Source organism: Cynocephalus volans, chromosome 9, assembly GCF_027409185.1.
Source record: "Cynocephalus volans isolate mCynVol1 chromosome 9, mCynVol1.pri, whole genome shotgun sequence".
In the NCBI taxonomy this organism is placed as follows: Eukaryota; Metazoa; Chordata; class Mammalia; order Dermoptera; family Cynocephalidae; genus Cynocephalus; species Cynocephalus volans.
The window spans coordinates 66,509,725-66,536,796 of record NC_084468.1 but is presented as its reverse complement, the minus strand read 5'-3'; the positions used below and the strand labels follow the sequence as shown (position 1 = coordinate 66,536,796).

General features: G+C 33.0%; 1 protein-coding gene across 4 annotated transcripts in view; it reads left to right on the top strand.

Annotated features, from left to right (window-relative positions):
• Positions 1–27,072, top strand: part of CNOT6L (CCR4-NOT transcription complex subunit 6 like) — an 89,941-nt gene that overhangs the window by 6,288 nt on the left and 56,581 nt on the right. The gene's annotated exons all lie outside the window — the stretch shown is intronic.

The window sequence follows — 27,072 nt, the reverse complement described above, 5'->3', positions numbered from 1 at the left end:
CCCATTTTACAATTACTTATCTTTTTGGTATTGAGTCCTTTATATATTATAAATATGTCCCTTTTTACATGTATGATTTGCAAATATTTTCCTCCATTCTGTGAGTTGTCTTTTTACTTTCTTGATGGTGTCTTTTGAGGCACAAAAGTTTTTAGCTTGTTTAAATCAAATTTATTTTTTCTTTTGTTGCTTATGCTATTGGTGTCATCATATATAAGAAACCATTGCCTAATCTGAGGTCACAAAGATCTACCTATATGTTTTGTCCTGAGAGTTTTTGTTTGTTTTTTTAAAATATTTTTAATAGTTTTAGCTCTTACATTAAGGTCTTTGATCCATTTTAAATTGATTTCTGTACATGGTCTGATGTAGGGGTCTAACATTTCTTTACATGTAGATATCCAGTTGTCCCAGAACCATTTGTTTAAAAGACTATTCTTCCCCCATTGAATTGTCTTGTCACCCCGGTCATCCCCGTCAAAAATCAATTAACCATAAATGTGGGGTTTATTTCTGGACTTTCAATTCTATTCCATTGTTCTGTTTGTTTATCCTTATGCCAGTACTTCTTGACTACAGTAGCTTTGTAATTGAGAGGTCTGGGTCTTAACAGCTTTTTTTTCGTTTTGACTATTTAGGTTTCTTGTATTTCCATATGAATTTTAGGACCACCTTGTCAATTTCTGCGAAGCCAGCTGGAAGTTTGGCTGATTTTTGTGTATTGATCTTGTATTCTGCAACTTTGCTGAACTTGTTTGTTAGTTTTAATAGTTTTTAAGTGGGTTTCATAGAATTTCCTGCATACATGGACCATGTCTCCTGCAAATAAATGAAGTTTTTACTTTTTCTTTTTCAATGTGGATGCATTTTATTTCATTTTCTTGCCTAATTGCCCTGGCTAGAACCTCCAGTACGTTGTTGAAATGTCAAGAGCAGACACTTGACTTGCAGCAAATCCTTGTATTATTTTTTATCTTAGAGGGAAAGCATTCAATCTTCCACCATTAAATGTGGTGTTAGCTATGGATTTTTTGCAGTTGCTCTTCGTCAGGTTGAGGAAATTCACTTGTGTTCCTAGTTTGTTGAGAGAGAGAGGGGATGGGTGGGTGTTAGGGTTGAGTTTTGAGGGAAGGGTGAAAAATGTATTAGGAAAGTGAAGATGCTATGTCAAGTAATGAGTGGCAGATGATAACGCTTACCTTGTTTGGGGAAGAGGAGCTGGATTATTTTTCTGTCTTTTCCCTCTCCCTTTTTCCTCCCCTCCCTATTGCTATCACCGCTTATCAATCCATATGTACATTTGGAGGGCCCTTAATACTTTATTGAATATCTGAATAATTAAGATTTCTTGAGTAGTGGAGAGTACTGTTTCTTTTGAAAAATATGCAATAAAAACAGTGTGGAGAATTTCTTTCTGATTAGTTTGATAGCTAGGCTTGGAAGGGAACTCAGGAAGTGGAGAGAATAAATCATAAGTGAAGTACTAGCCATAGAATTTAAAAGAAGTGGACAAACGTTTGCCATGTCAGGAGTGTGGTTAGTGAAGAATTCCATGTTTAGTATAATGTACTTTGAACCTATCTGTCAGCTGACTTTTCCCTCCAAAACATTTCAACAATAATGGTTGTTGTAATTTCAGCATTAATGGTTTTTGTAATTTTTCTTTATAGTGTTCTAAAAAAATTTAATAGATTTCTTAGGAAATTTTACTCTGTAAGGCAAAGTTATGTTTCTCTGTGGTGTTTACCCTCTGTTTAATTTTTGAAATTCCAGTTGTGTTTCCATGCAGCTACATTTTGATTAGATAAATGTTTTCTTAAAATTTTAGCTTTTGTCCTTCACGTATAGGTCTCAGAAGTTAAAAGAACTTTAAGTTTAGCTAAGACTCTTCCTGTTCACAAGGCAAAATTGGAAAGTGGCAATAGAATTTTTGTTTTGTATTCTTTTTTGTAGCAGCATTATTAGCTTCCATTAATTTTTTTCAGCCTAGTATAAAACTTTTACAGATATAATTTATTATTTTTTTAAAAGAAATAAGTAGTTCACTTCATGTGAGAGATTCATCATTCATACTGATTAGATGCCTGGTAGTTTTGGGCTTTCCAATATTGTTTTCATTTATTAACAATTGAAGTTGGTGACACAAAAAAGAGGTTAAAACACTTGCAGGGAGAACCTCTCTCTGTAATCTTACAGTTTAAGCTCTTTGTTTCTCTCTTCCTGTATTGCTTCGATTTCCTGAATGAGTAACAGATCAGAGTTATATAATACCAGAGTTACAAATACTGCTAAAAGACTAGAACTAAATTTAGGATATGCCAACCTTAATATCTCTCTATACAAAGACTTTATTGGGATAACTACATATATGTTGCTTTCTGATCATACTGTTTATTATATTTAAACAAAGCAAAACCCCAAAACTACCTGCAGGGTGTGCTCTACTATACCTTCATATTTAGTGCAATCCTCTGCAACATCTACATATAAATTTTTGAAACAATGTAATGTGAATTATGCAGAATGGTAACCTTGAAACAATATGAGAATTTGAATAACCAAACTATATCTAACCTACTAATAGATGTTTACTAAGCTTCTACTGGCTACAAGATATTGTATTCAGGGTACTGGGGAATAAAAAAAAATTTAGAATATAGTCTTTCTACCAAGGAATGGAGCTAATATTTTTTGGACCATGGGTACTAAGGACTGTGAAAACCACTCCCTTCTCTCTAAATGTGTAATCTAAATTAGCCTTCATGAATATCCTGTGAGATAGGCAGTATGATTCTCAATCTGTAGCTGGTTAAGAATGTGAGCCTTGGATCTACCACTTTGCTCATCTGTAACAGGGAGATAGTCCTTATCTCATAGAGTTGTTTGAGGATTAAATAACTCAAACCTGTAAAGCACTTAACTTAGAACAGTACTTGGCACATCCATAGTAAAACAAACTAAAAAACGCAATGTATGTTAGTTATTACTGTTTCTTGTTGTTAGGAACCATACATGTTAATTAACATTTTCAAGATTACAACCAAATCTCACTCCAAAATGCTTATTTTACACTATAGAGCAGTTTAAGTCTGGATATAGCAAACAAGTGAAGGTAGAATATGCTAAGTGTGACAAAATAACGTTAAGTGCTGTAACATAGAGAGTATGTATGGGTTTTAGCCTGCCAGGGATGAATAAGAGAAAAAAAGTTAATAGCAACATGTTCCCTCCTAGTGTACCAACTTCCATTATTGCTTCTTCACCTTCTCTTTCTTTAGTCACATTGTCACCAGAGAAATCTTTGTAAAATTCATTACACATTGCATAAATTCTTTACTTAAAATCCTTTAATAACGTAATAATAACTACTATTTTCTGGTTATCTACAATGTTTAATGCTAGGGCAGGAGTCAGTAAGCTTTTTCTTTAAAGGGATAAATGAAGTAAATATTTTGGCCTTTTGGGTCACATAAGATCTGTCACCTTTTTCTTTTTTTTTTTGCTGTATTTTTTTTGTTTTTTAACAATTCTTTAAAAATATAAAAACCATTCACTGTTGTCAAATCAAGCTGTATGCAGTTCACTGACTCCAGTGCTAGGAGATTTGCATCATTTAACTCATTTTTGGTTAAAAATCCTGGTAAAATTGATCTTATCAATCCCTTCTTTAGTGTTAAGGAAATTGAAGTTTAGGCAAATTTGAAGGTCACATAGCAAGTAAATGACAGATTGATTCAGATTTACTTTATTGGAATTCCTAAACGTGTGTACTTTCCAGGAAATCTTCCTGCTTCCCATTGCTTTTAGAATAAGATGAAGATTTCATTTCATTATATATAAGGCTCATCATGGTCTTGTCTTTGCTTACCTCTCTAGTTTTATTATTTATTACTCTGCTCTTTCACATATTTTCTACCCTAGCCAAAGTGAGTACCTTACAGCCTAGTATATGCTTTATATATGCCTACAATACCTTATACTTTATGACCTTACTAACCTCTTTAATAATTAACCTCAGGTGCTCCCTACTCTGGGAGACCTTACCCAACACTTGCAGTCTTTGCTTTATGATCTTTCTCTGTGTTCCTATAGCATCCTGTGTATTCCTCCTTAACACCACAGCATCTGGCTGGCTGGCCAGTTAGCTCAGTCAGTTGATTAGAGCACAGCCTTATAACACCAAGGTCACGGGTTGGATCCCTGAATTGGCCAGCTGCCAAAATAAGAGGGAAAAAAAACAACAGAAAAAAACACCACAATGTCTTGTTTATATCTCTGCTTTTTCATTAGACTGAAAGGGCACAGATGATGTATACCTCACCTTTGTAGCTCAAGTGTTTGATAACATAGTAGGGGCTTAATATAGTGTTTAGCATATAGTAAGGACTTAGTAAATTTTTGAATGAATGAATGAATGAATGATCAAATGGCATTGCAAGCAGTAGAAATTACATTAAGAAATGTATAGTTGCAGATAGATGAGTCCAGATTCAAGGGTGAATGGGAAATTAAGTTAATTTCTTCCAGAGTTTGAGTGGGAACATGAGTTTCATAAGGCAGATGGGAGCATGATTATGGAGGGTTTGAATGCCTGGGTAAGGAATTTTAATATTGTCATAGGTTTGGTGATACAGATTTCAAATCTAGAGCAGCAGGTGGTTTTTTAAATCCATAAACTGGGTCCTTTGTTTTATGTTATGATATTGCTTTAGATATTTTACAGGATATTCATTACCTACACTTCTTTTGATTAAGGTACTGCAAATGTGATCTAGAGTCTCATAATTATCAATACTACTATTAAAGACTTGGGAACCATTGAATGAGTAGGCTCATGGTAGGTTGAAATTAACCTTCTAAGATTAATCTGGTTAAGCTATGAAGAGTCAGTCGAGGAGATGGGAATGGGAGGAGGGAAGCCTTTTTTAAAGAGTTAAAATATAAAGTGGTATATCAAGAAGTAGATCTGTGTGGTTTAGGATGGAAGGGCAGTGTTTCAAGTGACGAAGATTGAATACGAAGACGTTAGGGACGAATGAGAAAACAGAAGGAAGAGACAGTTCAGGGAAGGAAATTAAGAGTTTTGTGTTAAACAAATTGATTGGTGTGATTTGTATTGAGTGATTTCTATTGTTGCCTGAATTTAAGTTCTACTTAACTTTGCACTTGTATAATCAGAATAGCCTCATGATTGGTTTCACTTCCTGCCTCTAATTCATGGGTTCTTAACCTTTGTTTGGTGCCGTGGACCCTTTAGCAGTCTGGAGATGGCTGTGGATACTTTTTAGAATAACAATTTTAAATGAATAAAAGAAAATAAATAGAATTTAAAAGGAACCTGTTATATTGAAATACCAAAATATATTAAAAAACAAATTCGTAATATAGCAATGGGTTTGTTCTTCTTTATCAATGCCTTTAAATAACAAGATTTAGCAGCAAGTCTAATAACTACCATAATTTCGAAGTACTGATGTGTATAGATAATATTTCGAGATCTCTGTAACAACTGTAATGTGATACGAAAATATAATTCTGTTAGTGAGAAAAATCACAGGTACTGCTAATACTATTATTGTTGGTTTTCTAGGTCTATTTGAAAGAGATATTAAATTTTAATTAGAGGCTAATGAAAATAGTGGTGTAATTTTTTTCCTACAAATTAACAGGTTTCCTGACATTTATGGACCCCTGGTTAATAATCTTTGCTTGTATTGTTTCCTGGTTTCACTCTGTTCTGTGTATTTTTGTCATAGTTGTATACTTTTATTTGTGGATGATAATATTTTTATTGTTTCATGTTTGATTTGAGAGTAATGTGTTCTTTGTAAAAAGTCAAATGATACTGAAGAGCGTAACTTTCTGATTATTCTACCTCATGGAGATCAAGACTGTTAGTAGTGTAGTATATAGTACCATTATGTGGTTTGGGGTAATATGTACTTATATAACTATGTAAACATAACATAAATAGAATCATACTGTATATACATTTTTACCTTGCTTTTTTTCATTTAACAACATATCATGACCATTCTTTCCACCAATACATATATCATGCTTTTAAAAAAATTATAGCATTAAAAAATTGAGAAAAAGGAACTCTCATACATTGTTGGTAGGACTGCAAAATGGTGCAGCCTCTATGGAAAATGGTATGGAGGTTCCTTAAACAATTGCAAATAGATCTACCATACGACCCAGCCATCCCACTGTTGGGAATATACCCAGAGGAATGGAAATCATCAAGTCGAAGGTATACCTGTTCCCCAATGTTCATCGCAGCACTCTTTACAATAGCCAAGAGTTGGAACCAGCCCAAATGCCCATCATCAGATGAGTGGATACGGAAAATGTGGTACATCTACACAATGGAATACTACTCAGCTATAAAAACGAATGAAATACTGCCATTTGCAACAACATGGATGGACCTTGAGAGAATTATATTAAGTGAAACAAGTCAGGCACAGAAAGAGAAATACCACATGTTCTCACTTATTGGAGGGAGCTAAAAATTAATATATAAATTCACACACACACATACACACACACACACACAAACCGGGGGGGGGGGGGAAGAAGATATAACAACCACAATTATTTGAAGTTGATACAACAAGCAAACAGAAAGGACATTGTTGGGGGGGAGGGGGGGAGGGAGAAGGGAGGGAGGTTTTGGTGATGGGGAGCAATAATCAGCTACAATGTATATCGACAAAATAAAATTAAAAAAAAAAAGAAGAAAAAAAAATTGATATACATAACACAAAATTCATTATTTAAAAATGTATACTTTGGTGATTTTAGTGTATTCACTATGTTGTGAACTAGTATTGCTAGCTAATTTCAGAACATTTTCATCACCCCCAAAAGAAAGCATATCTAATATCAGTTCCAATTCCCCTATCTGCTTACAACTATCAGTCTTCTTTCTGTCTCTATGGATTTGCCTATAGTAGGCATTGAATATAAGTAGAATGATATGTGATCTTTTGTGTCTGGTTTCTTTCACTTAGCATAATTTCAAGTTTAATCCATGTTGTAACAAGTAACAGTATTTCATTCCTTTTTATGGCTGAATAATATGCCATTGTATGCATATGCACATTTTTGGTTATTATAAATAACTCTATGAGCATTCACATACAAGTTTTTGTGTGGACATACGTTTTCATTTCTCTAGGGTATATACCTAGGAGTGGAATTGCTGGGTCATGTGGTAATTCTATGTTTAACTTTTCAAGGAATTGACAAATTTTTCACAGCAGCTGTATCATTTTACATTTATATACTTTATGCTTTTTAATGGCTTCATTGTAATACATTTTATTATTGCACCATCATTCAATCTTTTGTTGATAGTTAATTTTTTTTTTTTTTTTTTTTGGCAATTATCAACACTAGTGAAGTGAAAAAACTTACCTTTGCACACTTTTAAAAAAATATTGTTTTTCTTTTTTATGCACACTTTTTTTAAAGGACATATTTATAGAAGTGGATTTTCTGGATCAAAGTAATTACACGTTTACAATTTTGATACATCTTGTCACATTGCCCTTTAGAAATGTGTAAAATTATACTCCTACCGATTAGGTAATGGGTGCTTATTTCCCTAAACTCTTATTCGCATTATTAATCATTGCCATTCCGATAAAAAGTTACATATATTTTTTAAATTAGCAATTTTTTAACTAATAGTAGGGATAATTTTTTCTTTTTGGGGGGAGTCACTATTATTCTTTTGTGATTTGTCTGATCATGACGTTTACTAAAAAATTTTACATTGAGGTCTTTACATTTTTTTTTATTGATTTGTAAGGGCTGTTTAGAAATATTGCCTTATTGTCCATTATAAATATGATAGAAATTCTTTGTTACAGTTTTATGTTTTCCTTTGACTTTGTTTGTGACTTTGCTCTTTGCCTTATAGACATTAAAATATTTTTATATTGTTTAATCTGTTCTTTTTCTTTATGGCTTTTGCCTTATTTAGAAAAGTTTTCTGTACCCCAAGATTATAAGATTATTTTTCTCCATTTTCTTCTAGAAATGTCTAAAATTAAACATTTAATAGGAGCTTGGATTTTGTAGTGGGACTTACCTGTGTTAACATTCCAGTCCAGCTGTGAGGTTTTGGACGTTTTACAGCTTCTCTCTACCTCAGCTTCCTCTTCTGTAAAATGCCAATTAATATGTAGTTTATAATTTTAGTGAAATGTGCAAATCACCTAGCACGCTATCTGGGCGCATACTGTGCGTTTAATGCATATTTTCTTCTCTCTCCCACTCATAAACTCCATCTTTCTTCAGCCTACTTTAAATCTGGTCCAGGAGATAAGGGAGGAAAAAGTTTCAAAAGATAGAGCATGGTCCTCAGTTTTTAAAACCAGAGAAGTCATGTCAGATGAGTACTAAAAAGGAGATTGAAAAGTCATTTAATAATTAGGAAGTCATTTGTTTAATGAGCACATGTTTTAGTATTGTGATGAGAGACACCCATATTTTAATAGGATAAGGACTAAATAAAGCTATACAACATACATAAAAGATATGTGAATATGCAACATGTATCTATAATGTTTTATAATATCTGGGAGAAACACTTGTAACTATTTTTCTCTCATTGTTAGAATGCTAGTAGGAGAATAGGAATAGCAATACTTCTCTAGTATTATATTGTGTATATAAATAGTACACAAATTTAGGTAGTTTTTACTATTAGTTACACATTTGTAACATACTTAACAATTATCTACCTGGTTAAAAACTACTGCTCCATTCGAATTTTTTTGTTCTTAATAGCTCTTCTATGGAATTTACATACTTTCTTCATTAAATTGGCAATTATTTGAAAACAATATTATATTTCCTTTGTGGAAATGAATTTAAATACATTTTAGAAAGAGATGGGAAATTGATAGATGTTTATCATATAATAATTATTGATTATATTTTTCTCATCTTTTCTAGACCGTGTTTTTTTGGGCAGGGAGCACAGTTCTGTAAAGGGTTTTTGATAAATGTTTATAAAGTTTTTACGTTTTCCCCCCTCTTTGTCTTTTGACAAAACAATGTCAAAAATAAGGGTTTTTAAAAAAAAATTTAAGAAAAATATTTATTTAGCGCTTCCTCAAGTGGAGTAATAATAGACATGGATTATGTGCCGTTGGGTTTCGGAAAATATCAAATTCTTTTCCTTGACTCGGGATAACTGCCTGTTATTCCTAGTATGTTGCCGTGTATACTGTCTTCATTTTGTCAGCTTCAAGACACGAAGAAAACATTTTGTATGGATTAACTCAGAAGGAAAGTAAAGAATTTAAGTAACAAAACAGGAGTTTTTGTTTTCTGTGACCTCCAAGGGTGTGAAATGGCATTTTTTGTTTGTTTGTTTTGTTTTTGCGGTTTGTCAGTATCTGAACCCTTACCATCGTTATAAAGTGCGTTCTAACAAACTGAGTAAGCCTTAGCCGGCCAGCCCTGAAGTTGACATTTTGACTGCAGGTTTGAAATTCAGAAAAGCGTTACATTTAGTTTGCTTTGTTGCTTTTGCAGGAAAACACAGCAATCTGCTACCTTTGTGGGAAATTATGAACAATAATCTTCCGTCTGCTGACAGAATCTGGGTATCTGTATTTTTCACTGGCTCGTTTTTGCTTTCACATAGGGACGAGGTATCTTTTCCCGGAACCAAGCTTGACTCAATGCCTTTGTAAGTTCTCTTGTTCTTTACCCTTTTAAGCAACTATTTTAGGAACTATTTAAAGTTGACACCCCTTCCCTTCAAACCTTTTCTCAATACAAAGCACCACCTTCTTGGCAGTCATTAGTATGAGTGGAGTGGATACTCGTTAGGCATTTATTTCATACTAAAAAGTTAAGGGTTAGCTCTTTGTTTAATGCTGTTTTGGATCAACATAAGTCAGCATTGGCCCTACCTTTCGTTTAAATTCTTTTATAATTAAGATGTTGGCACCTTGGAGCCCTTTCTTGGATGGGTCTCCTTTCTTTGTGCTTTATCATCAAGTTTTATCCCAGAAAGTTTGGTTAATGAGATTTTTCTGTTTTACACTACTGTTTTTCGTAGACACTTTTAGATTTAGATATGGCTTTTCCACATTCTAAACCCTGATTCTCAGAATAGTAACACTAGTTTTAATACCACTTTATATACATTTTGGTATGTTTATCTAATGCTGGAGCATTGTGTAATTTGGTTCAGGTTGAAAGTATGAGACAGCTATTGATTGTAGTTACCCTCAGACTTTCATATTGTTCAAAACTTTGTATTCAAGATTTAAAATATTTTCCCAAAGAAGCAGAAGAGCTAAAATAATTAGGAAAGTTATTTATTATGAAAAGGACTTATTAATTAAACCCTTTGTTGTTGTTGTTGTTTTAATGACTGACCAGTAACAAGGATCAAATCCTTAACACTATGCTCTACAAACTCTTAGATTTTGATACTCTCAAGTTTAGTTTTCTAGTAATGTAAATCAAACAATTTCTTGAATTAGTGTTTAAATTTTTGATGCAGGACAACATTTTTAGTTAGTATACAGAAGATTGTTTGTTTGAGTAAACAAGCAGATATTTGTGAAATATTACTCAATTCTTTGATTTTATATAACACTAGAGAGGAAGAGCCTGAAATTGGAAGGTAGGATTAGGAAAAAGACGAAGGATTTTGTGTGAAATGTTAGACTGTTACTTCCGTTTTTTCATATTTTAAACTCTTTAGACTGAATCTAGTTTTTCTAGTGGATTTGCTACTTTGAATAAAAGAACTCCCATGCTCTTGATATGTTTACTTTTTAGTAATGTGGCTTCTTAGATGATATATGATCCTTTTACAGGTGCCCTTGCAACTTGTCTCAGTTTTGATGTAAATGTACTTACTTTTGACATTGTTTATAGCAGCAAAGATGTTTTCATTTCTGGTGGGTTTGAAGAAACACTGTGTTGTGGATTCTTGCTTGCCAGTCTTTCAGACTATGCAGCCAGTTGGGATAATACTGTGTATCAATAGTTAATTCCTTTTTATTGTTTCATTGTATGGATTTATCACAGTTTGTTTATCCGTTAGCCTTTTGGTAGACATTTGTTTGTTTCCAGTTTTTTTCTGTTATAAATAAAGCTTCTAAGAACATTCAAGTTCAATTGAATCTTTGAGTGAACATATGTTTTTGTTTTTCTTGGGTAAATACCTAGGAGTAGGATGCCTGGATTTTATGATAGGTATAAATTTAACTTTTTAAGAAACTGCCAGACTGTTTTCCAAAGTTGTACTAAGTTTTGCATTCTTAACTACAGTGTATGAGAGTTGCAGTTGCTCCATATTCTTGCTTAATCAGTTTTTAAAATTTTAGCCATTCTAATAGGTGTGTAGTAGTGTCATACTGTGGTTTAATTTTCATTTCCCTAATGACTAATGACATTGACCATCTTGTAATGTGCTTATTTACCATCCATACATCTTCTTTGATGAAGTATCTGTTGAAATGTTTTGCCCATTAAAATTATTTTTATTGAGTGTGAGAGTTCTTTGTTTATATTGGATATACGTTCTTTGTGATCTGCCAATATTTTTCCACAGTCCGTGGGTTGGTTTTTTTCATTTTCTTAATGTCCTTCAAAGAGCAAAAGTTCTTGATTTTGATGAAGTCCAGTTTATCAATTTTTTGTTTAATAGATCATGCTTTTGTTTTGGTCTTTAAGAAATTATTGCCAAACTTTTGATCACTAAGATTTTCTCTTGAGTTTTTTTTTTAAATATATGTTTTATAATTTTAACTTTTATATTCAGGCCTGTGATCAATTTTGAGTATATTTTCATATATGGTATGAGGTAAAGATTGAGGTTCATTTGTTTGAGTATGGTAATCTAACTGCTCTAGCACTATTTGTTAAAAGTTATCCTTTCCCCATTAAATTGCCTTGGTACCTTTGAAAAATAATTGGCCATATATGTGTGTATCTGCTTCTAGACTCTCTATTTTCTTTATCTGTTTGTCTGTCTTTATGATAATACCTCATTGCTATGATTACTGTAGCTTTAATAACTCTTGAAATTAGATAGTGTAAGTCCTCTAATTGCATTTCTCCTTTTCAGAGTTAGCTCTTTTAGGTCTTTTGTATCTGCAAATAAATTTTTTATAGACACTGTCAGTGTCTATAAAAACTACATACTGGGATTTCATTGAGATGGCATCAAATCTGATCAGTTTGGAAAGAATTAACATCTTAACAATATTGAGTCTTTTGATCCATTAATATGATGTATGTCTCCATTTATTTATCTCTCTAATGGTCTTCAACAGTATGTTGTAGTTTTCAGTGTACTGGTCTTGCACATCTTTTTTCATAGTAATCTCTTTTTTAATTTTCATGCTTTTGTAAATGGTATTTTAAAAATTTTCAGTTTCTAAATGCTTGTTATTTGCATATAGAAATATAATTGATTGGGGGGAAGGTATATATTTATCTTGTATCCTGCAACTTGAAACAATTTATTGTCTGTGAATAAAGATGGGTTTACTTCCTTTTTCCAATCTCAGTGCTTTTTATATCATTTTTCTTGCTTGGTTGCATGGGATAGAACTTCTAGCACAAAAGTTGAATAGAAATGAGAGTAGACATCCTTGCCTTGTTTCTGATTTCAGGAGGAAATCATTCAGAAGTTTACTATTAAGTATGAAGTTAGCTATACGTTTTTCTTTGATGCCATTTATCAGGCTGAGTATATTCCCTTTTATTTATTTATTTTTTTCCCCACCTTTTTCGTGACCGGAACTCAGCCAGTGAGTGCACCGGTCATTCCTATATAGGATCCGAACCCGCGGCGGGAGCGTCGCCACGCTCCCAGTGTGCCGCACTCTCCCGAGTGCGCCACAGGATCGGCCCTTCCCTTTTATTTTTTACGTATCGGCCCTTCCCTTTTATTTTTTACGTAAGAGTTTTTCTTTTTAAATAGGAATGGCTGTTGGATTATTCAAATCTATTGAGATGATATGTAATTTTTAAGTCTATTAATAGGTAAATTTTGTTATTTTTTTTTAATGTTAACCTGCATTCCTGTGGTAGTCACCACTTGATATGATGTATCATCCTTTTTATATATTGCTGGATTAGATTTGCTAAAATTTTCAAAAATCATTTCTGCATCTATGTTTATGAGGTACATACTTTTCTTGTAGTGTGTTTATCTGGTTTTGTTGTTAGGGTAATGTTCATGTCAGCTTTATGGAAGAGTTTGTGCAAAATTGGTATTGTTTTACCTTAAAGGCTAACCAAGGTTGAGAACTACTGGAACACTTACAATCTTTCTTTCCTTCTATTTCTAAAATTTTAATTCTATCCTCATATAATAGTATGTGTACATTCTTATAAGTAATAACTTCTAGGTCTTATTAAATGAACCTCCTTAGAAGTGAAGTAGGAGAATAAGTTTTGCTAGGTACAACACAGAGCATTTCAGTGTTTCATTTGATTTTTTTCAGTGAAGCAGAATTGACTCCAAGAGACTGAGGATCTATAGGAGAAGGGAAGGCAAGATTTCATATATTTACAGTGGTGTGCTAGAGTTGGCTTGTGCTGGCCCAAGAGAACCAGTTGCCCCCCCCCCAGGAATTTTATAGGCCAGTTATTAAACACAACCTATTAAGAATTAAATTATATAAACTTAAAATTAAATCATATTACAAAGGTTCATTGCTTCCTAATTATTTTACTATATTTTATTATTATCTGTGCTCTTGAGGTTATTTACATTTGAAATACAGCGTAGTGTTATGCTACTGGTCATCTCCTCCTAGCTCTTCATTCATTGACGTTTCCTTGGTAGCTTGAAATCTGCCATTCATGTAGGAGATTTTGCATCACAAATGCATGTGGGAGTTTTTGCAACTACGGAAATATGCTTCAAATAGGGCTTAATTTGTTGGTTGTCTAGATTTAAAGTGATGGAGGAACTTAAATTTAATCCAAATTAAATTTAATCCAAATTAAACTTTAATATGTTCTGAGTCCATTGTGAATAGCACAAGAAGTTGAGAAATATTCTTTTAGTATTGGAAAGCCATTATCAACAAAGAAATTGCTCATGTCATTGATAAACAAGTGAAGTTCTGACAAGTCTTTGCTTCACTTTTGTCTTTTTAATATAAGCAAAATTATCAACTATCATTCGTGTTGCAATTACACTCATTTGTCAGTTGCAACCATAGGTTGTCTACAGAAATGAGTTTAGCAACAGATTAGCTAAAACATTCTGTGAGAGTCAGTTGGCTATATAGAGTTTATAGTAATGAGTATTGTATACTTTTTTATTATTTTAAGTTTTATAGTACACATATCTTATATAAGTCAAATAGATGACAAATATGCCCACACAGTCTTTGCCCCTAGAAAGCTTGTCTGTCTTCTGATACTGAGCAGTTCATATGCTTTGTTAGGTTGGCTGTGTCTTTCTCAGCTCCTTTGCCCAACACCCAGCAATCATGGTTGCTGCTTAGTACTCAAGGAAAGTCCCAGAATTCCTGTAAAGTTTTTTTCTTTTCTGCTCTGTCCTCAGACTTCTCCAGGTCCAGACTGTGAGGCAGTATGGTGTAGTGGATAAGACTTGGACTGTAGACTGCCTGGGTTAAATCCCATTCTGCCACCTACTAACTACGTAACCATAGGCAAGTTTCAGAACATCCCTATGCCTCTCTGAAATGGAGATAATTAAAATACCTCCAACTTATAGTTGGGATTACTAAGTGAATTAATATGTGTAAAACTATGGGTAATGTTTGTCACATGGTTAGTGCTCATTCAGTGATAGTAACATCCTGTTATTTTTCTCCACTTGGAAATTGTTGGAATGCTCAGCCTTTGGTGGAATAGCTATTCTGTTTCTCTTAGCAACTAGAGACAGTTTTAATTGTCCAAAATGTCTTCTTTGGTCAGGAATTTATGAATAAATAGAACTCGTAACCTTTGACTTTTCCCTTTCTCTCTGGCATAATGATTTCTTTGCAGTAGTACTTGATTTTCTAAAGGCTTGTTTAATATATACTATTCTCTGGATTCATGCTTAGGTTGTACTTGCACAGGGATTCTCAACTTTAGCACTATTGGCAATTGGGGTCAGATATTTCTTTTGGTGGGGGGCTGTCCTGAGCATTGTAGGTGTTTAGCAGCATCTGTGACGTGCACCTATTGGATGCCAGTAGCACCCCCTCCCCCATCCATGTTAACCATGACCAGAAATGTCTCCAGACATTGCTGAATGTCTCCTGAAGGACAAAATCACATCTGGTTTTGAGAACCACTTTTTTAGAGAGGACTTCAGGGTGTGCTGTGATATGACACTGTGATTTTTTATTTTAGTATTTCTTGGAAAGAGCCATCACAGTTATTAATCAATATTTATTTTTTAGACTGCTGTTAGTTTTCTCCATAGATCTTTCTCATATTTTCAGTTTATTTTAACTACTTGATTTGGTTGCTGTTACTGCGATTATGATTTGCCAATAAAGTCATCTCTCTTTCTTTCTCTTTCACTTTGTTTTTTGATGACTGCTCAAGCTGAAGACTTACAAAAGAATCCTTTCTTGCCTGAATAGATGCGATGAATTTAGGCACCTAGGACAATTTTCAATGGATAACAACACCCAGGCCTGAACTTTTTTTGGTATGTTATTGCATTTCGGTTTCAGAAAGAAGAGATATAGCTTACTAATGATTATCACTTCTTATGTTATGCTCAGAGGTGGTTGGGAAAACAAATATGTCCAATCCCAGGAAAGGAAATTATTGTTTGGAGATGATCTGTTATCCTTTGGCATTCATAAATGACCTACAGGCTCTTCAAAAAGGAAAAAAAAGTAATCCTGGGCATTTTACTTGAATTTAAAATTATTGAACAGCTGATGAATAAATACAGCGTTAAGTGTTCTTGTTGGTAAGCTTTTAAACATACTTTGAATATAATCTTTATGTTTCAGATATATGTATGAACATATATATGAGCATATATATGAGAGGTCTTCAAAAAGTTCATGGAAAGATTCTTATTATCTTTTAATTCTATTTTTCCGTGAACTTTTTGAACTATTTTTCCATGAACTTTTACTTCTTATTCTCTGGGAAGAATGTAATCTTAGATGTATACATTTAAAATGTCTAGTGTTTTCTTTAGACTAAAGTTTTATTGTATTGGAAAGTTTTTAATAATACTACATGATTTTATAAATATTATGCTATGTGTATATGAGTAATTTGTGGTAGAAAAATACCTAACATTCATTATTTTTTCTCTATTAGAATATGAAAAAACTTTCATAAAATATTATGGGTATAACAGATGAATAAATCCTACAGAAATAATACACCATAGTATACTTTCATGGTCTTGGGCTTATAATAACAAAACACCTTACAAAAATCTTAAATGTTCAGCTTTTGATCGAAGAGAATATAGATGTTTAAATGGATGTGATCTTTTTACATATTCATTAATTTTGTGAACCTGTATTCTTAAACTACCTTCCTTATTTGGAAATATTTTATTTCTCATTAATCTATTTTTTATACATGGTTATTTATCTTTATATTTTGCAGATGTCTTTAGGGAATATATAGCTTTCTCAATATTGATAACATGCTAAGTTATTATAAGAATTATGACAGATTATTTTTTTTAAATGTGAAAGTTTTACACATATCTTCAAATATAGTCAAATGTCATTTTATTTTCTAATTAAAAAAGCTCTTTGTAAAACAACAATCAGATACCACTGCATACCTGTTAGAATGGCCAAACTCAAAATACTGACAATACCAAATACTGGTGAGGATGTGGAACAATGGGAACTCTCATTCATTGCTGGTGGGAATGCAAAATGGTATAGCCACTTTGGAAGACATTTTGGCAGTTTCTTACAAAACTAAACATAGTCTGACCATATGATCCACAGTCATACTCTTTGGTATTTACACAAATGAACTGAAAATGTATGTCCACACAAAAACCTGTACATGGATGTTTATAGCAGGTTTACTGATAATTGCCAAAACTTGGAAGCAATCAAAATGACCTTCAGTAGGCCAGTAGATAAACTGTGGCACATCCAGACAGTGGAATATTATAGAGCACTAAAAAGAAATGAGCTATCAAGCCATGAAAAGACATGGAGGAAACTTAAAATGCATATTACTAAGTGAAGAAGCCAGTGTGAAAAGGCTACACACTGTATGGTTCCTACTAAGCAACACTGTGGAAAAGCGAAACTTTAGGAGGCAGTAAAAAAATTAGTGGTTGCCTGGCTAGGGGGATGGGAAGGATAAACAGGCAGAGTGCAGAGTACCTTATATTTAATAATTTGTAGATTGCATTTAGCACATGAGAATGATGATTTTCATCTATATATAATCAGATGATACTACTTTGACCCAATTAAATTTGTTTTGAACTACTTTATTTCATCCAAAAATACTTAATCATCTGTGTGGTATATTCTTATATCCCTTTTTCATAGGTAGATATTATGGTGATGTGTAGTCAGTTCTTACACTAGAATTACATAAACAAAAAATGTCTTTTTTCCTTTAGTGAAAAGTTCCCTGCATTATGTCTGAACATTCTGGTAATTAGAAAATTGAGTTGACCAAATAGTTGCATGTGGAGAGGGCATAGTCAGTTTGTGGGATATTCAGGTTTTTTTCCCCCACAGGAAACAAAGGATTTACTTTCTCTTTAGGTTTGATTAAGAGCTGTATGATTAGCTAAATAATTTAACAGTTTGGGAGACAACTTTGGGTTGAATTATTCTGTGTTGACCTCATTCTTTTTTGGCCTGAAATCCGTCTTGTTCAAGTATATTAATCTCAGCTTTGTAATTAAAATTTAGACATTGTTGTAGTGAAATATTGGTGGCATCTGGAAGGGGAGTTGGTGGGAGATTTAAATAAATTAAGTTAATCATAGAAAAGAAGAGAGGAGGCTTTTTGTACTATTATATGGCTATATTGTATTCTATTTAGCCAACTTATTATTGAGGATAAAATTCTTATCCTTAGGATTAGGATAAATTCCCAAAAGTGTCATAGTTTCTTACATTGTATTTGGTTTTTTTTTTGTTTTTAGAGTGAGGTGAAATTTGTATATGTTTATTAAATATTTGCATTTGTTCTTTCATGAATTGCCTATTGTAATATTCTCTTTGTCATTTAAAAAAGTAATGAGGTCTCTTAGTATATTTAAAACTGTTAACATTATCATGTATGTCATAAATATTTTCCCCCTTTTACTTGCTTTCCAATTTATGTTTTATTTAATGTATAGGAGATTTGAATTTTTAGGCAATCATATCCATAAATCTTTTCTTTTTGTGTCTGCCTTTGGGGTCCTGCCTGAAGAGACATTTTCCACCCCAAGGTTTTGTAGTACTGTCCACTTATATTTTGTCTTAGTACATAAAAACATAAAATCTTGACTGTATTAATTAAACCTTGCAATGTGATGTAGATATTTTAACTTATTTTTGTCTAAATTGTTGCCTGTCATGGAATATTGATTTACCAATGATATTGGAACTAAGCTATTGTAACAACAAAATTAGGGTGTTTGGTCAAAGAAGGTAGATTTTTAGATTTATGATAATAGTACAAGAGATCATTATGCAGGTTTTTTTTTTTTTAAAGGCAAACGATTTATTGAAGGCATAAATCTGATGCAGATCAATGTAGTGGAATTGGAATTGGATTTAAACTCCAGTCCTGCTGCTTGTTAGCAAGTTTCTAAACCTCTTTAAACTAACTTTTAGAATTCTAGAGTTGAAATAGTAATACCTACTTACAAGATTGTTGTGAGAAATGAATTAGGTGAAATAAAGTTAGATAAATAACTTATATGTAGTAGCTAGTAGGTGGTAGTTGTGGTGGTGATGGTTATTGTCATTACCATTTGCTGCCATAAAGAATCCCAATTTTAGAGATATTGTACTCTGCTATAAGTGAATTCTCTGAGTTTGAGTTTGAATACACATTTTAGCAGAAGGTCTTTTGCTAACCAAATCTCTTCACTACACTAGTGATTATAATTGTGCATGCTGAAAAACTAGGGTTATGATGACAGTCAAGTGCTATAAGTTTGCTTTTATGATGGGAAGTGACAAGAACATTTTTATATTTAATATAAGAACAGGACTTTTAAGGCATTTGTAATTTATTTAAGAATGTGACAGATGAATCAGAGGATAGAGGCCCATTGGAAGTGTGACTAGAAGAAATACTGTTGAACAGAAGAAAGTAAAAGGGAATGAAGGAAAGAGGCAACTAGGATTGGTAGCATCATGTTTATTGTTAGACTATTATGGATAGCAGTTCTTCATAATAGAAAAATGATCTGTAGCAAAGAGTAAGGAAAGCATAAACAGATTTTTGAAGCTTTCCATATCTTTCCTTTGCTCACCTCTACAACACCATCCCTCCATTGCTCCAGTGATATTTTTCAGCAACACTGAATTGTTTATAGATATTGCACCTGCCTCTTCCTCATACTTTTTCTTATCTAAGTGTCTTTGCTTACACTTTTCTTTTTGCTTTGGTTCTCTGTCCAGACCCCGCCTACAACCCCTTTTCCTGAGGGAAATACTGATTTCTATTCCTTCTTGAAGACTCAGCTCAGTATCATCTCTTCTACTTCAGCACTGTGGCACTTTGCCTTTTAATACCCTCATGTGTATGTGTGTATGTTTGTATGTGTACACACAGATGCATGGTAGTTCTATCTGTAGTTGTTTGAGAAACTTCTATAGTGGCTGCACTAATTTACAGTTCCACCAACAGTGTATAAGGATTCCCCTTCATATCCTTGGCAGCATTCGTCATTCACTTTTTGATAATAGCCAGTCTAACTGGTGTGAGATGATATCGCAGTGTGGTTTTGATTTGCATTTCCCTGATGATTAGTAATGTTGAGCATTTTTTTATGTACCTGTTGGCTATTTGTATGTCTTCCTTTGATGGGGATTATGTTGAACCTGTAGATCACTTTGGGTAGTATGGACATTTTCACAGCAGTAATTCTTCCAATCCAAGAGCATAGAATGTCTTTCCATCTTTTTGTGTCCACTTTAATTTCTTTCATCAGTGATTTGTAGTTCTCATTGTAGAGATTTTTGCCAATCCAAGGTTATGGAATTTTCTCTCATGTTTTCTTGTAGAAGATTTATAGTTTTTGGTTTTACGTTTGAGTTTGAGTCTTGTAATTTTACTTTGTGGAGCATGGTATGGATCGATGTTTGTTTTTGCATATGGATATCCCATTGTAGCTGTACCATTTATTGAAAAATCTACTCTATTGAAAATCTATTAACTCTACACTCAGCTTTCCATATCCACAGGTTTCACGTTCCTGGATTCACCCTACTGTGGATTGAAAATATTAGAAAAAGCTCAACTTTTTTTTAGCTCCCATGTATGAGTGAGTACATGAGATGTTTATCTTTTCGTGCCTGACTTATTTCACTTAAAATAATGTCTTCCAGGCTTACCCATGTTGCTGGAAATGACAGGATTACATTCTTTGTGTGTGTGTGTGCGTGCGTGTGTGTATATACACACACCACATTTTCTTTATATATTCATCTGTCAATGGATACAGTACCTAGGTCTATTCCATATCTTGGCTACAGTGAATAGTGCTGCAGTAAACATGGAGGTTCAGATATCTCTTTGGTACATTAATTTGCTTTTTCCTTTGGTTAAATACCCATTAGTGGGATTGCTGGATAGTGTGGTAGTTCTATATTTAGTTTTTTGAGGAACCTCCATAATAAATAAGAACCGAAGATCTATAGTAGTGATAGGTGTCTGTAATTAGCGATAATTGATGTTTTTCAAATGGCATGGAGAGGAGCTCAAATGCTGTCATCATAAAGAAATGATACATTTTTGTGGTGATGGATATGCTAATTACATTGATATGATCATCACACATTGAATACATGTATTAAAATATAACTGTGTACTCTATAAATATGTACAATTATTGGTTGTCAAATCAATTAACAAAAAAATTAGAAAAAATATTGGGTGTGTTGTGAACATTACAGACTTGTTTTTCTTATTTTCCCCTAATAATGCAGTTTAATAGCTATTTACATAGCACTTATATTGTATAAGGTAATTATAAGTAATCTAGAGATGATTTAAAGTATATGAGAGGATGTGCATCGGTTGTTTGCAAATACTTCGCCATTTTATTTATCAGGGATGTGAGCATTGTGGATTTTGATATACCAGGGAGATTTTGGAACTGATCTCCCATACATGAAGAGGGGTGACTGTATCTATTTCTAGTTTCTCAGTTCTGTTTCATTGAATGACATGTGTCTATTCTTTCATCACTACCAAACTGTCTGGATTTCTGTAGCTTTTAGTAAGTCTTGAAATCAGATAGTGTGCACACCGAAGTTTATATCTCTTTAACAAAAGTCTTTGGGCTTTGTCTTTCCATATAAATTTTAAAATCAGTTTGTTGATTTCTACATTGGACTGAGGAAGAGGTGAAAGGTGACCTAAGCCAAGAAGGATGGATAGGAACTTGATACCCACTGAAAGAGATGAGAATATATATATCAGAGGAAACAGAAAACACAGACTAAACCAAAAATGCAGAAAGATGAGGAGTTGGGATAAGAAATTATAGTCCTCGTGGAAAAATTGGTTTTGAAGATTTTAATCTATTGTTATTTTTTTTTAATCAGCCTCTCAACCCAGCTTTTCCCAATTCCATAAAGAACTGGGAAGAGAAGGCAAAAATTGTAATCTATTCTAATTACCTTCCATTTTCTGTAGGATAATTAGATTGTATTTAATATCTTTAGATGAATAGGAGGCATTAAATACAAGAGGCATTAAAGCATAGTGATTGTTGGGTGGAGACTAAGACCTAATTTGGAATGATAGAAAGATTATAAGCTTTGGTTGTCCAAATTGATTGTTAATGAAATAAAATGAAATTTGGTTTCAAATAATGCTACTATAAGACAAGTTTCATTCCACCAAGTTATTGGTGAATTTATAACCCCAGGTCTGGTCTCCATTTTTCCTTTTAGTATTTATTTATGTTTTGCATTGCTGCTGCTGTTGTTTTCTGATATCCCAAATATTAGGCAGAAAATTTCTTAATATGTGGAAAAGGAGTTATTCTTTCTCCTTTTTTTCCTCCTGGTAGTGCTTTAACAAGTGGGTTATGCCCTCACCCTTTTCCAGAGCCAGAAGTTTCCTATCTCTGGATTGCCGTAAATTTATTTTTGGATTACCTTTGGAAAGATGTATAACAACCAATAATATACTCTCATCTTCATCTAGGGGCTTATTGCCACATATGCCTATGCATTTTGTTTGGGTAGATAAATAGTTTGACTTGGGATATGAAGTAGATTTCTAAGAATACACTGAGTATAGAAATAAGACATATTGATTCCAACTCTCCAAGACCAGAGTTCTTATGAGTGCTGTTATCTACTTACTTAGTTTGCCAGTAAAGACCACAGAAAAAAATAGTCCTGGGATAGGTAACCAGTATCTGTTACCTTAAGTTAAATGTATTGGTATGTGTTTAACCTGGTTATCTTCAGTCCCATTTTCCAATATTAGGCCATTCAAAACTTGTATTCTTGTCCTGGGTACTCTATTCTCCTCTCTTTTCCTTGACCATTCTAGAGGTTATCTGTTATTCATCACCCTTGTCATTTGTGATAAGGATGTTTTATCTTCCCTTTAGGTGTACTCATTTCAGAAAGTGGCAATAGGGAGCAATGAAACTACCTTATGAGGGGAGAAAAAGTAACAAGAGGAAATGTCAAATTTCTTTTTTTTTTTTTTTGCAGCTGGCCGGCAAGGGGAACCAAACCCTTGACTTTGGTGTTACAAAGTGGTGCTCTAACCGACTGAGCTAATAGGCCAGCCCTAAGCAAATTTCTTATAGAATTTTTTAAAAGTAAAATATTCTATAACTTTTTCAAGTAGTGCCATAAAAATTGTGTATGCTCCATAAGGATAAGGACAATGTCTTTTTGTTCACTGTTGAAGCCCTAGTGCTTGGTACGATAAATGACAGTAGTAGGCATGCAGTAAGTATTTCTTCAATAAATGTTAAACTGGTCAGGAGCAACCTGAGACTCCAAAAGTCTGAAGGTTATTTTTTTCATAACTACGAGTGACTTTACCATTATAAAACGTAGGTATTGTTTTGTTTATTTTGTTTTGAATGGTCACAGAGCTGGAGATGTCATGAAAACTTGGAATGAAGTTCTTTTTGAATGTTTGCATTATTTATCATCTGTGGATTTTTGTTGAATATACAATTAAAGACAAAGGCCTTCCAGAAGCCCTGGGTGTGGAATTGGAGTGGGATTGCCAATAATATTATTCTTTATCTCAGGATGTCTTCTAAGCTCTTGTGATTGCCATAAATCCTTAATTTTGTCATTATGATCCTACTATATGCAGTGTGATTTTGCTAGGTGTTGTTTTTTTAGTATCAGCTGGTGAGGTACAAATTTTGTATGACAGTTGTAATGATTAATAGTTATATATAGTTAAAAATAGATATTGATGAGGAAATAGAAACTTCAGAAATGGTGAAGTGCAAAGGTTATTTTGCCTTGTTAAACAAGGTAAATGTAGACACATTTTCTCAGGAAGGAAGCTCATAGTAGCTAAGACCAGATGGAAAGACAAATGTTTGTCAAGGGTAAGTATTCAGTAAATAACAATGTGTTTTTCCTTCCATAACCTTTTAAGAATAAATGCCAATATAAGACAGATTTATCTGAGTATGTGTAAAATGTAGTAAGTCACTGACATTTACTCTAAAATGTAAGCAGAAATAGCTAATGTAGGCTTAATTTTGTGTTCTTCTAATTTTAGGAACTCTGCCAGTATCTGCATCTTTGCTTAAGATTGCTTTTGCAAACTACTGTTGAGATGATCACTTAATATTTCTATGGAAATAAGTACATGTCTAATGATTTGTTTTAGGGTTGGATTCATTGAATTGAAAGACTCTGATTAATTATGAAGCACTCTTTGGCGGGTGTAGCATTCTTAATCTGAAGCCTAAATGAAATAACATTAATTGTGCTGAACTGTAGACTGAGATGAAATGACCTTAAACTTAGATAAGGTGGTGAGAAGGAAGCTGTGGTTTAACACCGTAGGACTTATATCTTTACATATACTATAGAGGCTGCTGTTTTTATAAGCTAGGGTAAATGACCAGTATTTACAGAAGTTTGTTTCTAGCTTTTAACTGTTTTCTCTGATTTGGCTCAGAGTATTTTTTCTGGGGGAGTTATGCTGCTTTCTTTTCTTAGTCCCAGGTATAAAACCTGAGATTTTGAATTCTTTAGCAATAGTATATTTGGGTGTATTTCATAAGTATTTTGTAACACACCATTCATTGAAATAGCATGTTATGTAGGTATCTTTTATTTGCAGTCTTATTTTTCTTCCTCATCTACCAGAAATATTTGCAGTTTTAGAAACTCTAAATTTTTCTATGCCAAGTAGCTTTAGTGTTACATATAACATTGCTTATAATTTAAAAATCGAAATACATTTTTTATGAAGTCAGTATTTTATTAATTTACCTGAAGATTTTGTTAAGTGGAGCAGAAGACTGTCTAGCAAATTTATGAAAATCTTCACTATGTGGTAGTGTTTGGTGATGGAGATTAAAACTTTTTTATTTTCAGGATAGTTCATATAGGGGCTAAGAAGTAGGAGATGACCAGGTTCCTTGTCCCAGGGCTGTCAGTTACCAGGGCTACATAGGTGATGTGCTAAGGAACAGAGAGTGAATGGCAGGTTGAAAGCAGCTCGTGAAGTTAGTATTCAGGGAGCTATGTGAAGTATTTTTTGTAGGGTTGAAATGGGATTGAAGACTGGGAAGTTTAAAAGGTGTTGTTAATAGGCTAGTAGTTTACTTATGTGATCAGGATCCCCAATATAAATTAAGTTGATGGAATGGAAGGATCCATTGGGAATGAAGGACGTTGTAGAAATTAGAAACGCTGGTGAAAATGAATTCAAAACCTGCTTCTTCATCAGTTTGAAAAGAAGATAGAGAAAAGAATTAGCTGCTACATTTTCCAAAATAAAGCATTTTTTTTCTTGAGTGAAAAGTGTTCATCCCTCTGTACTTAAAGCTTGCACTGACCTGTATATGAGGTTATTAGAAACCACGTTATCAGTGTCACATTTGGAGATTTAAATTACATTTGAATGATTATTTTATAATTTTAAGTTATTTTGAAATAGGTTTTTGTGGTATGCTTACAAGGTGGAAGGTTGATGCTGAAGACCTGGAAAAATAGAGCTGAACAGAAGAATTCAATAATGCTGATTTCCTGTATTTGAGTTCTAAGTTTTTAATAGCACAGTTAAAAACCTGATGTTTGGGACTGTAGTGATCACCCAAACGATAGACTCTGCCAAATTACTTAGTTAACACAAATGAAAACTGTATTAGCTTCAGTCAGACTACCTAAATCTAGATTTCATTTTGAAGAATTAAGTGACTTGTATCTTTGTTGGCATCCTAATCAAGTTCAAGAGACCTCTGACTCCTAATATGGTAATATTAATATGACTTTGGTTTTTATATATTATAGATATTAGTAAACATCTTATGGAGCTGTTTTGTAAGATTCTGTGAGATGAAAACATGAAAAATTAAAAGAAAGTATTAATAGAAATATAGTTCTATATAGTGGCTATTTCAGAGAGTAGAATTGGAATGCCAGAAAAGATGGTAATTATTATTTTCCTATCAAGATTTTAAAAATATTTCAGAAAATTGAACACGTGGATTAATTACCATTTTTTCAGATTTTTAGAAGTGCATTGGCTGTTAAATTCACTGTGAGATGGATGGTGAGAGGAAGATGGTAGATTTGAAGATTATAAAGCATGTGATTATTCCACAATTACATATTAAGTGGCGAGAACTGTATAGAAATATAAGAAAGAAATATAAAAAGTTATTTCCACACAGAAATAACTCATAGCCCCCTTAACAAACATAATATGTGGTGGTATCTATGATTGAAACAGTCACATTAACTTCTAATCCTATGCCCTATGTTTTATAAGAATGATCTAAAATTAATGAAACCTATATTTGTGCAAGTTTAGAAGTCTTTTACACATCCTCACTGTAGGTGATGGATTATGTAGAATGTCTTTGGATCTGGATCTGTTTGAATTGACTTTGCTTATTAGTCTTGTATTTTTTGTAGAACTTTATGTTAGTGTGCAAAATTACCCATAGAGACACATGTGCCTTATGTTATACATTAGAAATTATAAAAATCTTATCTAAAAACTTTATTTTCAGAAGTATTTCACACAGCCCGAAATCAAGTAGAAATCAAGCTTTTTTCCTGTGGAAATGATCATATTCTTTGTGTTGTGTGAAGTTCTGTGACATTTATGGAAAATAAAATAGTATCACCCAAATTGTATGATTAGAGTTGAATAGGTTAACCTGGAAACTTGGAAACTAATTACTGTTAACAGATGAACAAATCTGGAAAAACATTCTCTTTGCCTCTTTAAGTAACTGGAAAGGAATGATTCTTTTCCCTTCAGAAATAGGGAAAATTTTGGTATGGAAAATTTTGATAGTACTCTTACAAATTACCTTTGATTTTTTGATATATGGCAGAATACCTCTAATTTTTCTTTATTCTTTATGTATAACAAATTTCAGACCACTTGAAAGTAACTTTTCCATTTGGTATAGAAATTTTAAACTCTACTTAGAAACAGTTTCAGATTTAGACACTTGGTTTTGGGGCAGGTGTGTGTGTATGTTAAAATATGAGCAAAGAAGCAACTGTAAATATTATATGGCAATTTACTGATAGCGTGTAGGAGTCTAATTAGGCTCAGACTTTTCTGTCATTTGCTCTTCTTGTTAGCTTTGAACTGGATTTTATTTTCTACCTAGCACATTATTATTTTCATACATAGCACATTTGAGGAGTTTTATGTCTAGTTGGTCATTAA